A 15,856-nucleotide genomic window follows, 5' to 3' on the forward strand; every position below is an offset into this window, starting at 1 on the left:
GTTATTAATGTGTCATTTTTCGTCACATTAATGATAACTGCGTTAAGTATGCTTAACAGATATAAAAATGATTTTGAAATAAAAACGATTATAAATTATTCTTATTCTTGCTTTGTTTTAACAATTTAGCCAGCAAGAAAGTTTAATTTAAACGAGAATTATACAAAAAAACTAACATTTTGAATTAATATTATCTTGTAGATTCTCAAAGATTTGAATTTTTTTTTCACAATAGTGGGCTCCACCCTCTGTTCCTTGACGCCTTGAAGATTGCTATGTAATCTTATATGGTTTATTGTGCAAACCATTCTCGTTTCACTCTCTACTAAATTAAACTAATTTGAAATGTGTTCTAGTGTTCTTCAGAAATGTGTTTGTTTTGGCTTTTTGTTGTGCTCGTGAAAATAATTTCATTGAAAAAGGTTTAAGCATATACGTTTATGCTTTCTTGTTTATTATATCTCACATACTTAATATTTCAATCTCCTGTTGCTAAAGAAAAGAATTCATTATTGAAAAGAAATTGGGGATTTAGCTTTGTCACTGTGTAAGAGAAATATATATTTATAGATTTTAAGTATATACTTCTTTCAAAATGACAGTTAAACCTCCAATTCAATATTCGAATTTCTCCAGTTACATATTTTAACCACTTATTCAGCTGCAAAATTCAAAAAAAAAAAAAAANAAAAAAAAAAAAAAAAAAAAAAAAAAAAAAAAAAAAAAAAAAAAACAATAATAAATAAACTATACGTTTGTTTATTATTTTAGAATAAATTGCAAATAAAAGGACAAAAAGAAGTATTTCCTTAAACAATTTTGATAATGATTGAAAATACTATAACAAAACTTCACTGCTTTATTTTATATTATGTTTTTCAGAAAGTTTTTTATAATTATGGCCAGTTAATGAAAGCAAATTTTGTGGAGCAGCCATATTTCTGAGGATATTACTCAGAGTATTTTTTTATATAGCTCTGTAAATATAACGGTATATAAACTAAATGTACATCATTTAGTATAAAAAAAAGGTTTATATTGATAAATATATACGATCCCTATAGCTATTGTTCATACGCTTTGTCGAAGTATTAAATAATGATTTCTAAGTAGTATAACTCTCGTAGATTTGTAATAGTCATAACTGTTGAGAATTTCAAACAGTGATTTAATACTGTCGTCCAATTTCGTTCGTCTTAAGTCGGCGTCCTCTGTGTTAATTATGAAAAGATTCAAATTCCAAAATGAAAAAATGCAACAGTTATATGATATGAAAAACATTGTTTTGTGAATTTTTATGAAACATCGTTTAAGCTCATAAAATATGCGAAAGTTAAAAAATGCTTGGTTGATTTTACTGGTTTAAATGGAAGTGAAAATATTTCACTAAATAATTTTTGGCAAAATGTTGAACTGCGTAAAAAAATTCGTGAAGCAAATAATTATTGAAAACAAATGTACATTAATGGAAATAAATTATTAAAATAAACGACTCAGTGAAACATATAAATTAATTAATAATATGCGAAACTTCTTTTTAAATAATTGAAGCTAAAAATATGTAAAATTTTATATAACTAAGTTGCTGTCTTCATAGCTAACAAAGTTTTAAACTTATGTTTTTCTCTCATTCATTTGTTCCAGTTAAAAATATTTTCACAATCTTTGAGCTCTAGATATCGACACTCAGGATACCGGTATTTTTATCGCAAAAGTCATTTCTACAGGAACATGTTACGGAACAAAAAATTTTATGCGCCGTAATTTTTACAGTAATTACAGTAAAATCACTGAGTCACTCTTCTTTAATAAATATTACTGCAACAATTTATGATATAATATTTTACGGTGAAAATGGATTTTGCGGTTAAAGAGAATTTTTTTTTTGGTAATTTATACTGTAATTTGATCCGGAATTTTTAATATATTGTAGTTGTGGGATAGGTTGTAAAGTGAATATGTTTATACGTAATAACTAATTATATATTAAATTTCCTCGTGATGCTTAAATAAGTTTCTGAGAGTTCGCACCTTATCGAGCTTCACAATAAGTTTAACATTGTACCGGTTTTAAAGAGTGATTTGGTATTATACAATGAAGTTACTGTAAAATTATTCCTATCGTAAGAAGGCTGTTTTGAAGGATGAACAATTTCAAATATGTATATTCAATCAAGTTTAATTACTGTGGAATACCATAGGTGCAGGTTTTAACATTACCTCAAATAGGCTTACTTTATAAAGGAAATTTTTTACAGGTTCATTTTTATAGTTAGTGTAATTTTGAATAATAATAAAATAAACTGAGATATCATCTTCGAAGTTATAAATCCCTACTATCGGTAAGATTAAAAGCCAGTTAAAAGGAAATTCTCGACAGATATTATAAGCTATAGAATGGTATCCATTATTGGCGCTTTATCGAAAATAAAGTTTGCAAAAATTCTACCCAATTGATTCAAATCCAAAAGATCTAAAGTTACTATTTAAATAATATAATATTGAAACAAACCTGAAAATGTTTGTTATAACAAAAGCAACGAATTGTGATATGTTTGGTTCCAGATAAAAAAAAGCTAAGAATAGGTATTTGATATCCGGTTGCCACCACATTGAATAATGATTAGTTGCTTTGAAATAAAAAGTAAGTCGTTATGTATTGAGAAAGGAAAAGAATGAAAACATTTACATTGATTTTTGTATAATTGAATAAAAATTTATAAACTGCTTTGTTCAATTAGAAAGAGTTCAGTAACTGTTAATTAAGAGCATAAATTTATGAAACAAAGAAAATGAAAAAACTTTTAAATATATTATACATAAAATGCCCAAAAAATTGAAAAATATTAGTTTTTTTTACAAAATGTTCGAAAACGCCTAAATTTTACTTTATAACCGGCGTTGAACAACTGACCCAATTCTTAGTTTACGACATTCGATGTTCAACTCTGTGGAGTTATAATTTTTAATCCAACCCAGAAGACAAGGGAGCTCCTGGATCAAGCATTGGGGTAAATGATTTGAGGAAAACTCTTCGATGGAATTAACCCACGTATGTGTTACATGGAGAAAATAGCCATTCAAATCTCTTACAGTTAGCCCGACGGCAAGGGGATTCTAACCCATGATCTATTTAACCATTTAAGATATTTTACGTCAGCACTGTTGTCGGCACGAGACGAGAGCAAAATTCGCATCAAACAGCGATTGCCGGGATTCGAACTTGGGTTACTACATAGGGAAGCGAAAGCTCTATCCTCTAAGCCACCACTGCTCAAACGTCTAAATTTGGAGTAAATTTTTGTTTTTAGATACTTTTATAATTTTACAATTTGTAAAGATATTTGGAAAAAATGTATTAAATTTGAAAAAAAAAGTTATTTTTTGTTTGGCGTTTTACTTACAAACAATGAGCCTTTTAAACTATTAAAAAAAACTCTTTTAAGAGCTTTATATTTGATTTAAGAACGGAATAGAAATAAGGAAGAAATTGTGAAATACTATCTGAACGTTGAAATCCATTTACCATACCTTCAATTTAATAGAAAAAACTCGATTTTAGAATTTCACTTTTTAATCCATTTGGGGTCGAGGCTACTCTTCCACAAAACTCCCATCAGACATTCTAAAAACATTCAAATAGATGATCCCAATGCTTCGAACAAAAACAAATTTCAATTCATCTTTCACGGATGTATATTTTTACCTCACATATATCTCTATCCCTCTCCATTTCAATGCAATAAAACATTATCAGTCGCACGAGACTGAAAAAAACCCATCTTCATTGATTGCCCTTCTAAAAATTCCAGAAAGATCAAACAAATTTCGATAGATCTTCAATACCTAAGTACACAGATACCCGTTGAACGACGGAGAGTAGAACTTATTCATAAAACATGTATCTAACGATGCAGAGAGTTACCGTAGAACTTGGAGATGGAAGAATTATACACTAGATATTTTAGCGAGCAAACAGCCGGGACGAATACGTCAAATGCACAGCAGGGCTCTTCTTTCTTCAATTGTTTATTTGGTTAAGATCCATTTTGAAATAGAATTCTATCAGTACAAACAGAAAGCACTATTCCTGATAGAGCAGTTTTGTTTTTGTCAGATATTGTTTCTTTACGTTTTTTTTAAGGTCTTAACTCATATGATGAAAATTTTATGCGCTTTTGGAAATACTTTCATTACTTGTTGGATTAGCAGTCTTAAAGTTTTTGTTCCTACTTCATATCTAATGAATGTTTTGAATCGTAATCAAATCTTTTACAGTATTAACTTGATTTAAAAAGTTTCAAGCAAAGAATTGTAATACTATTGAATTATAAAGAGGAAATGAATATAAAAAAAACTTTTCATGAAATTTTGATAGAATAGTGAAATTTTTCATACAAGAGTATTAATCTTTAAGATTTTTTTGTTTGTTAAACATTTTCATATTTTTAAAATAATTTATATGCTTTTATTAAAACTTCAAACAATTGGTGAAATGGAATTCCGTCTGTGCAATCATTCTTTACGTTTTTTTTTCGGTCTTAACTTGCATCATAAAAATTTTATTCGATTTTCGAAGTACTTCATGCTTGTTGGATTAACAGTCTTAAAATGATTGTCTCTAATCCATAAAAAATGAATTCATATAAATGAAATGAAATTTAATTTTCTTAGTATTATGAACGCGATATAGTAAAGTATCACATAAGTGTACCAATTGTATTAAAAAAAGCGCTCTTAAGTAGTTTAATAAATACTCTCGATAAGTATTAGCTCCATATATCATGGGTAAATGTATAAATTCTATGCAAAATACTTTTTTGTTTGTCTCTTTTATTCATAAAAGATTGAAATGTCGTTTAAAATTGATTTTATTATAAAAAAATGACTAAAAAATGACAGCTTTTAATACTAAATCACAGCTTTAATATGTCTTATGTAATAATAATTGTTCTTTTAAAAACATATTTAATAAAATATACAAAACTGGATGGTAAATTTAATCGAATAAATAGTTTTTATGTCCTGCTCTTAGGTATCATGATAAAATTATCAAATTTTAATACATTTACCGAATTATATTACATTTTCTAAAACAGTATTTTATTGTTGATTTTAGCAAAATTATTATCTAAGAGCTTCGGTAAAAACTGGCGAGCTTTTTGGTGTTTTCAGGGAGCCAGAAGCATGATAAATTTTACCATATTTTGGTAGTTTTGACCATACTTTTTATTCACTGTCACTATATAGCACTTCTAACAATCTTTAATTTAACATCATTAGAATTTATTTTCCTAATTTATATAAATATCTAATAAAAATAAATATCTAATGCATGAGGCTTAAAATTAATGATCAGAATTTGCAGAAATATAAATTAAATATAAAAAATAAATATAAAATAAACATAATTAAATAAATAGTACTAAAATAAAATATTACTTTATTATTAATAAAAAAAACTTAACATTGCAACAATAGAAATAGATTTAAAAATAGATTTTATAAAATTTTGTTAAAATAATTTAAACTAAAACAGAGCTATATTTTATAACCAAGCACACTGTTAGAAATTTCTCAGAAAAAATTATTAAAAGACAGTTTATTTAATTGTTACACTCTATATCACGCATAGATGACAACACCATAAGACTGATTCTTTCTTACGGTTTTGAAACCAACTTAGTTGAAAATGATTAAAAAAGCGTACAGTTTTGTACTCATGGTTTTTTAACCATATTAATTGTAAATAATTTAAAAATCGTAAAAGTAAAAAAAAATATTATTTTAGCGTACATTTTACCGTAAATTGGACGGATAGACTACAGCCGGCTATTTTACCATAATTTTAGACAGAACTTTCTAACAGTGCATATCAACCTAACATATTTGAAATTAAATTTTTTTAATACTTAAAATTCAAAATAAATTTAATTTCAAAATATTATTCATTTAAAAATTTGGTTGAATATTTTATTTTTTTAAAATCCTTTTCATAATTCTGCATAATTTATCCTATTTTGTTTATGTTTTTCAGAAAGTACATGTTGTATTTAAAAGTTCGAAGCTCATCCTTATGTTTCATACGAAGTAAATTACTTTAATTGCGTAAATAATACTTAACGCATTTTATACGTGGTATAAAAAGTTCTACAAGAGTAATAATTTTGCAATTAAATTACAAAGAGATCACGATGGCTTTCATATCCGATTTTAAATAGTTTTAATGGAATTTTAGAATTCTTTATATTATTTTTTTTTACTGAACGTATTATGCTTTAATTCTAATGAAAATTTTAATATTTTTTTCTTATAAATTCTTCATGAAATAATTTTAAATAAATGTCTTAATCAAAATGTATTTGCGTGCTATTGAAATTTTTTGCTTTTTTCATAAAATATTACCATTTAAATTAAACATACAATAAATTTAGATTTATAAAAAGAAAGAAAAAGGGAAATCACATTGATTTTAGAGCTTTATCTTCAATAAAAATGAATTGCCTAAAGAGAAAGAATAAAGATCATTAACATGGTATTACAACTTTTAAATAATGAAAAAAACGTTATATTATTTAAATAAAAAATTCTTCGTACTAGGTTGGGAATTTTCGATCACAAAATTATTACAATGTCGTTTAACTTTAAGGATGTGTAGACAATTTTAGCCTTTTTTTTTTTTTACTCATTTTTCATAAAATAATGCTTCTACTACCAGAAGTTATTCGTGAATTATATTGTTATGATGCTGTTATCAAAAATATGTTGTAAAAGTTTTAATATAATTTATTTTTTTATAATATTTCATGAAATATTTTTTTCATTAATTTAATGAATGTTATTAAGCGGGTTTTCATAGATACAAATTAAAAAAAATATTACGCACAATTTACGAGATTTCATGATAAGTATACTGTACTTCATATAAGTGGTAACAAAACGTTCAAGAAATGTTTTAAAATTTTCGTATAATTTGACGAAACGCTTGTCAGAATACAAAAAATTAATAACGAACTATTTTTTTTAAAATTTAGGGTCAGGTAATAGCTGCGTCAAAACATAAAATCACCCATACCAATGCTAAGCAGAAAAGCTGCCACTTTTGATTAGAAACACTGCCATCTACTGGAGATTTTCTGCTTTATTTTTTAATAGAGTATTTGGTGTAAGGAATTAAACTTATGAAGTTTTTAAGTGCTTACAAGATGATTTTATGTTTATGTTTCTTTTTTAAAATATCAGTAAAAAGAAAAACATCTTCCTATTTAAAAAAAAAAATTTGTTTGCAACGAAGCAAAATCATTAAAAGGTTTGAAAAATGTAAGTGAAAAGGCTTAAATGATAATTTAACGAAGTATGTGATTTATTGACATTTGCAAAATATAACAAATTATAGATCCTGTTCAGAATTACAGTAGTATAAAATTCATATCAGTACTAAATTTAAAATACTCATTGTTCATGGAAAATTTAAGAAAATCATTTATCAATAATTTTATGTATTAAAATATTTTCTCTTTTTCAATACTTTTCTTACTAATATGAATAATTTTATTATATGCAGTAAAACCATTTTTAAACAACAAATTATTTTAAAAAATTTCATTATAAAATCCTCAAAGGCGTTTTTATTAAACTATTTACCATTGTAAACTGTCACATAAATTACAATAAAAATTTTATTCTTCGTCAATTATTTTCCTATGTTTTAAAAGAAAATATACCACTAATTATTTCATTCACTTAAGCAAGACAATTTAATAATACGATAAAAAAATTATTAATATTTAATATAAATTTAAATTTTTTCCTTCCCTACTTTATCCCCTGTTTACAAATGCTTTTCATAAGCTAGAATTTTTTTCCAGCAGCAACAGTTACGTTTTGGTAAACTAAGGTAATTTTCAAATTGCTTAAATATTCTTAATTTTTTTAGATGTTATCTTGATCGAAATAGTACAAATACCTTAATAAATTAATATGAAAGTATTTTATTTTTAAAGAATAATAAATTGATTATATATGTTCATATAAATTAAAATTTAATGATGCATCATGTGTGACATATTCTATACTTAAAAAGTTATTTAATTAAAACTCGGTAAGAGTTGCGCAGTTATTTAAAATGAATATGAATTTGCTTTTAAAATACAACTTTAATCTTATCTTAAAACGATATTTGAATAATTTTGTATGATTACAACAAAACTTGTGATTCACAATTAGTAAAAAGGTTGAATCAAGGTTAGAAATCTAGAATAAAATTCTATTTAAATAGAAAAAACAAGATTTCAGGAATAAATTTTTAAAATTATCTAAATGACGGTTATTAAACTTATTACGAAACCATTTTTATGTAATTAATACTCATTATTTAATAATGGTAAAAATACATTTCAATTGTAAGCAATAGCAATAACTCCGAATTATCAAATCATTTAAAATCATAGTGATTTGACCAGAAACGAATACAAGTGATTGATGAAACTCTTTTTACATTTTTTTCAAGTTTTGAAACTAAATTACACTGAAATACTGTAATTGTATTTTTTAGAAGCTAAAATTGTAATGTATTGGATTTTAATAGCATTAATTCATATTTAAGATAAAAAGTTCATAGATTTAAAAGTATAAAATTCAAGATAACTATATTAACCACTAACAATTATAATAATTGTGTTTCCATTTAACATAAATTAATTATTATTAAAACAAATTAATTTACGTAAAATTTTAAATAGGTTAAAGGAAAGGCTTCAAATCAATGGGTACCGCTTGTTTGGAAGTATAAAAAGTACCACAGTACTTGGAAAAACCACATTGCTAAAATTATGCCATTGATCATGAAATTGTAGTGCCTTAACTTAAATGATCCCCTTGGTCCCCAATCGGGCTGTTGCTAGAATTATTTGCATTACTAATAAATATTATAGGATTGTATTTTAGTAGCATGCTATATTTATGTTTATCTTTCAGTATTAAATGTTTCAGCAGATTAAAGTATTGCAACTGCTTTTCACTTATTTAAATAAATTGAAATCTAGGAAAAATTAATCCGGAAAAAAATCAGTAGATTCATACAAGAACAATAAATATCAATATTTCAAAATATTTGGAAAAAAAATTAAAAAGAAAATTGTAGAGAATATATAATCCGAAATATTTACTTAAGCTTTTGATGTAGTTGTATTTTGAGGAAAAGGATTTCTTTTTGGTGAATTCCGTTTGATTATTATTTTAAATGCTTATAAACGCATAAGAAATAAATTACATATATTATTTAAAAAAAACTGCAATTGAAACTTTTTTTGTGGGAAAAATACTTTGAAGTGATGATAAATAGAATTACAATGCCATGAATCTGTGCATAGATGTAAAAATATGTATCTGTTTTAAAATTAAATATAAGTAAAATGTTTACAAATTGCGAAAAAAGTACACCTAAATTTTAAAACAAATGTATTTTAAATGTTGAAGCATGGTGATCAAATGCTTCGATTATTTTACCCTAATAAAAAAAAAAATTTTAAATTTCCAATCAATTATTTATTTAATAAATTCAATAAATAATAAAATTGGTTTAAGCAAATTTGATTGTATACTGGAAAATATTTTTTTTTCTAATTAAGTCTTTATGTGTACTTAAATTATGAAGAAAGCAAAAAAATAAACGGAATTAATTTTTCAGTCGAAATCGTATCTAAATTTCAATCAAAGTCGTAAATTTTAATGAGTTGGTAAGTTTTTTAAGTAAAAAAAAATACAGAAAATATTCAATGTTAAAAATGCAATAGCTTTTTTTAGATGAAATAATATCAAAAAAAATCTTTCTTGAATATTTTTTATTATTTTTTTAAGAATTGTTATCCATTTTTAGCCAAGAAAAAAATCAAGCTTTTTTTTATGCCAGATATCTGCTTAATAGAAATAAAAAAAATTTTAAACGTAAAGCTTAATAAAATTTATCAATCAAATCAATTTGCCAATTATTTTAATAATACAAATTATTTTAATTTTGAAATGGTTTCTATAGAGCAGATAAACATAATATTATAATAAATTTCAACCAGTTTTTGTGATTTTTTTTTAAAATTTATAGCACATTTTTAACTAGGCGAAAGAAAAAAACAAAATCAAAATCAAAATGTTTTGTTTTTATGCAAGATATTTGGTCTGCAATGTCATTTTGGAAATATAGGGCTGTTTGAAATTCACCAACAAAATCCATTTGACGTTCAAGTTTTAATCTGAATTGTACAAATGAAATTAAAATAACATCGTAATAAAATTTAATATTTTTCGCAATTTTTTTTTAATGCTTAACATGTTTCGCATTGTTTTTTCAAGCAAAATATTTGGCTTGTGCAAATAATTTTGAAATATAAGGCTGATTCGAATTTGCATAAATGAAATCAGATAAGCCTATTTCTAGATCCGTCACCGTATCCACCTAGCAACATGGCGGACAGAGGAAAATGGCATCTTACTATCGATTAGAGTACAAGAGCTTGTATTTAAACGAAAATAATTAGAAGAGGCATTTTTTTGCGCATGTGCAAAGAAGGGGTGAGCACAAGAGAAATCGACCCCTTTTCGAATACGCATTCGAATTCAACCACTGACCACTGGGCCGCTAGAGGTAGGAACGGTTAATTTTTCGTTGCCAGTGGACATCTCTGCTAAAAGGAGGCAAGGTAGAAAGGCTTACCTGGATTTTTTTCGGGATCGGGAATTGGGAAAAGCCGGAAATTCGGGAGCACTCTCGGGTCGATGTTAACCCTGATTGGAAGACTGGATGAAAATGAAGTCGCCTTAGACTCATTACGCATGCTGGTGCCGGTGTTAAAGGAAATACTTTTTTTTTTCATTTTCCTTTTTACTTTTATTATTTTTCGTTCTTTTATTAACACATTTCTTTTTGTTTTTTTTACTTCATTTCGCTTTCCTTTTTATTCGTCTTTAAGATTGTTCAAGAGTGTGTGGTTTGATATTGTCTCACTCACTGCAAGAACCTTAATTTTAAATCATCTAATAAAACTTTTCGGTTTTTCAATTAGTTTATTTTTAATCGATAGTTTTGATTGAAAGATTTTCTACATCGTTGATAAAATTAAGATTTGTTATTTAGCTCGGATTGCTTTTTTTAAGGTCTTGACGAAGTATGCAGCATAAATACGATAGTAAGAAACAAAAAACCATGAAAAAAACTGATAATAATTTCAAAAACAAAATTTAGTTATTTTCGTTCATTAATATATTTCTTAATTACTGCAGAATAAATGAAGAATGTAATGTTTGAAAAATACTATTACTTATACCAGTTATATGAAATACACAAATTACTCGATATAACAGATTGAACACTGTATTTCTAATTATTTTCATTCATTAATTTATTTCTTTATTACTTTTTTCTTTATTTCTTTATTATTTATTTCTTTATTTAATAAATGTAACGTTCGGGAAATGCTACATCAGTTCTATAATAACTCGAAAATTACTCAGAAATATAACAGATTGAACAAAAATATAACAATAATTTTAAAAATAATTTTTTAAGCTTCGAGAAATAAAACCTCAAAAAAAAACTGAATAAAAATTTTAAAAAAATATTTCGAGCATTCGTATTTATTTATTTTTTATATATTTTTCTATTTCTCGATTTAGAAATCAGCGTTTAAAAATTAGGTTAATTCTACCTTTTATACAAAATACGTTAAACAAAAATAAAAATTTCATAGGCTACTATAGAAATATTTATACTTGACTTTAAGAAAAAAAAATAGTTAAAATAAATTGAAAATCTACTTTTATGATACAAAAAGACATGGTTTTCATATTCAAGATTTCTGCTATGGAATTCTATGGCAAAAAGGTATCTATAAAAGATGTGGCTAGCGATTTTCATGATTATTGTCGAGCATAAAAATAATGCAGAGAATATTTACATGGCGTAATCCGTAATGAGTAAGAAATAATAATAATAGTATTGATAATAATAATTATAACACTATTAGCTTCCATCTGTAGAAAATTTACAAAATCTCTAATGATAAGTAATTAAAAATTATTTATTAATGCCTTCTATTAAGTACATTCCATGTTATTAAAAATTGAGTACATTCAATACATTAATTAATCGCATATTTATTAATATTATCATCATCCAAAATTGACATTTTAGGATTATACATTTCTTCAACTGCTTCAAAGTTGTTAAATATTTGTGTAATAATTAAAACAAAATAAATATTTAAAACAGAGAATCAAAATCGGAAATTAACTTTTCACACTTAGTTACATACCCTATAAAGTTAAAAAAATCAAATGTATTTTAATAAAAACCTATTTATTTCGCAAACTGCCTGTGACACAACTCTATTATATCACTACATCATGTATATTGCATTTCTTAATGCTATTTTTTAAAAGAAGTATATAAACCAAGATTGAATGAAACACATTTTTTATGATAACAAAGTGACAGTGGGTTTATATTTTATTTATTTGCATTCTGTTTAAGTATGTTTTATTTATTTGTATTTTTTATTAATATTTTACTTATGTTATTTATATTTTATTTATTTATTTATATTCTGTTTATTTATTTATTTAAATTTAAACCAGAAAAGTGTAAGTTTTACACATGTTAATGTCCCTTTATCGTCGCGAAAAAGATCTTGAATGGATTGGGTTGGTTGTCATTAACGAGGAATGGAATATGTTTAGAAAACGATTTTGCAATAAACATTTTTGATATTTTTTAATGTCTTTTCTAAAAAGAAAACATAGAAGTTAATGGTAAGCAAATATGGGATTATAAAACTGGAAAAATAAAAGGTAAAGCCCAATCGTAATAAAATAATTTCAATTTTGTCTGAAGCACTTAAAAAATATGACATTAATGAACAAGGCAAAAGGAGGACAATAAGCTTTTTTTTTCAATTCAAAATAAATTTCTTAATAATTTCTTAATAAACTCAAATATATAATAATTGCATTCTTTTCAACCTATGATTCATCACATGCGTACCTTTACTCATGGATATATTAACAAGATGCGTGAGCGTCCTAATAAAAACTGTTTTAGTCATTTTGAGAAAATATAATAATTAAATTCTTTAAAACTTGTAGTTCATAACATACGTTCATTCCGTATTGATAATTTAACAAGATATATGAGTGTTATAATGAAAACTATCTTAGTTATTTCGAGAAAATATAATAATTTCAATACATTATTTTCAACCTATGGTCCATAACATTCCATAACATAATTTTCTACAAATTCTTTTCTTATGGGCAGTGTATCAATCTCTAAAAGCGTCTTAATTAAAACTATTTTAGTTATTTTGGAAAAATATAACAATTACATTCTTTTTAACCTATGAATCATGACATACGATCTTTTATGTATACTGTAACAAGTGTGAACATCTTAATGAAAATTATTTTTGAGAAAATTATTTTTTAATAAAGTGCATTCAAGTTCAACTAACACAAAGAATTTTTAATAATGATTTAATAAGTATAGACATAAATAGTTTTATCTCAATATTAAATTTGAAATAAATATGAATTAAAAATAAAATGCTATCAATCATTTATGACTATACAAAAACATCTTGAGGATTGGTGCTTGCGCAGATTTTTAATGAGGAGAAGAGGGATAGCGTTATACTATAAATTGTAATAAAATTAAATATTTTATATGTATACTCTCAGTAAATATTTAGAATAATTAATTGAAAATAATTAATTGAGAAGAATGAAAGTTTTTATTTAATTATATTTATGAGTAGTCTGACATGCACCGTATCTATAAATGTCATTAAATCGTTATTTTTTTTTTTTTAAGTTCGTAAAATGTATAGCATATTCAGTTATAAATAAGTAAGTATCAATGCTGCTATTTTCAAGGAAAAGAAATAAAAATAGAGTTTCTTTTATGAGTAAAAGTTCTTTTAGAAACATTATTAAAAATTTAAATTCACATTTCAATTAATTATTAAATTAGTTCTTAGAAATATTGTTCTAAGTTCACTTTTAGTTGCAAGCAATTCTTAATTCATTATGTTATTTTTTAACTTTTGATTTCTTTGTTCTACAAATTTTAACAGTTACATCTACGATAAAGACTGCTCATATATATAAAGTAACTTAATTTACTTAATTAAAACTATTATTTGCCTTCACTTAAGAAAGCTCGGAAATTTTTTTTAAACATAACAAAAAATTTTACTAATTATTTTATTTCAACAAATTTTTATTTTCTTTACATTCTAAAACAAAATCTTGCTCAACTGTATTAGATTAGTAGAGAATGGTAAAAATTTTAAAAAGCTAAACTTATAAGTTTACTTTTTATTACGAAAATTAAAAAATTTTTTTAGAACATTTATCAGGAAAACTATTTAAATACTATTTCATTGAAAAAAGAAAACTAAACGAATTTTTTGCAAGTGTTTTGCTAGTAAGTTTTATTTTTACAATAATATAATTTTTTTAAAAATTTATATGCAGTTCAAACTAGTAAAATATCACTTTAATTTTAATTTGGTTTTGATTCTACTGTTATAATTTTTCACAAACTAAAAATCTTCGAGAATTTAATCGATGTATAAAAGATTTTTTTTGGTCCTAAAAGTTATTGCCAAAGTGAAAATATTAATAGTTTCTTTCCTTAAAAAATAAATTTTAACTGAAACTAAGAACATAAATTTTACACAATTATCAATTTTTCAAAATACATGTTTCAAAACAGTAAAATAACACTTATACTCATTTTAAACATATTTTGACATTAATGTAAGTATTAGTATGAAACAAAAACTATTCTAAAATTATTACATTACTGTTCTTCGTTCTATAAATTATTGCAAAAATATTGATGGTTTCTTACACCTTTGATTAAATTAATGAAACTGAAACTAAAACTAAGAACATAATTTTTACTTAACTACCTATTTTAAAGAAATTGTTACTCTACTGAACATGTAAATATTGATTGTTTCTTCCCTTTGAAATGAAAAACTATATTTTAATTAAAACTAAGAACATAAATTTTACACAAATATCAGTTTTCTAAAATACATATTTAAAAATAGTAAAATACCACTTAAACTAATTTTAAATATATTTTGACACTACTGTTATTATTATTATAAATCAAAAACTATTCTAAAAATATTACATTATTGTTTTTCGTTCCATAAGTTATTGCATAAATATTGATGGTTTCTTACACCTCTAAATGAAATCAGATAAATGAAACTGAAACTAAAACTACGAACATAATTTTTACTTAACTATCTATTTTAATGAAATTGTTACTCTACTGAACGTGTTATTTAAAATACAACCTTTAACTCAAAATAGTAAAATATCACAATGCATAAAGAGACATTTTATCCAAAGAATTTAAATCGAAAAATGAAAACTCGCGAAACAAAGTTTTCCAAAGTTCTCTCATATTTTATGTACAAGTTAAGAATGAAACTGAAATTTAAGCATTTCAAGAAAGAAAGCATTAAATTTACTTTCAGAAATTTTTTTTAATATTTTCCATATGAAGATGGTCACTTTTCCCTCAAACCACGTTTTACTTGGCGAAAAAACTCAGAAAAGTAAAGAAAACTTTTCCAATCTTTTTGTGCACTTTTTGAGCAATTTTCACGGCTTTCTAACATCTTAAGAGACAAAATGCGTAAAGTGGGGGCTCACAAGGGTTAAAAGAGGTTGTGCACTAGGAGAAGAAACGAAAAAAAAAAGTTCAACAATGGGAAAAAATCACTGTTGCACCCAGCCGAAAAGTATTTTTGAGACTTTTTCAAGATGGTTGAAGGGAGGGTGGAGG

The 15,856-nt window shown here is 24.7% G+C and overlaps 1 long non-coding RNA gene across 1 annotated transcript in view; it reads right to left on the minus strand.

The window, feature by feature from the left end:
* The window catches only part of LOC107438165 (uncharacterized), a 166,210-nt gene extending 155,377 nt beyond the window's left edge, over nucleotides 1-10,833 (minus strand). Inside the window, exon 1 of the long non-coding RNA XR_006226529.2 lies at nucleotides 10,709-10,833. This is a non-coding gene — a long non-coding RNA (uncharacterized lncRNA). The remainder of the gene's footprint in view (nucleotides 1-10,708) is intronic.
* Nucleotides 10,834-15,856: the final 5,023 nt, after the last annotated feature.

Source organism: Parasteatoda tepidariorum, chromosome 8 (genome assembly GCF_043381705.1).
Source record: "Parasteatoda tepidariorum isolate YZ-2023 chromosome 8, CAS_Ptep_4.0, whole genome shotgun sequence".
NCBI classification, from domain to species: Eukaryota; Metazoa; Arthropoda; class Arachnida; order Araneae; family Theridiidae; genus Parasteatoda; species Parasteatoda tepidariorum.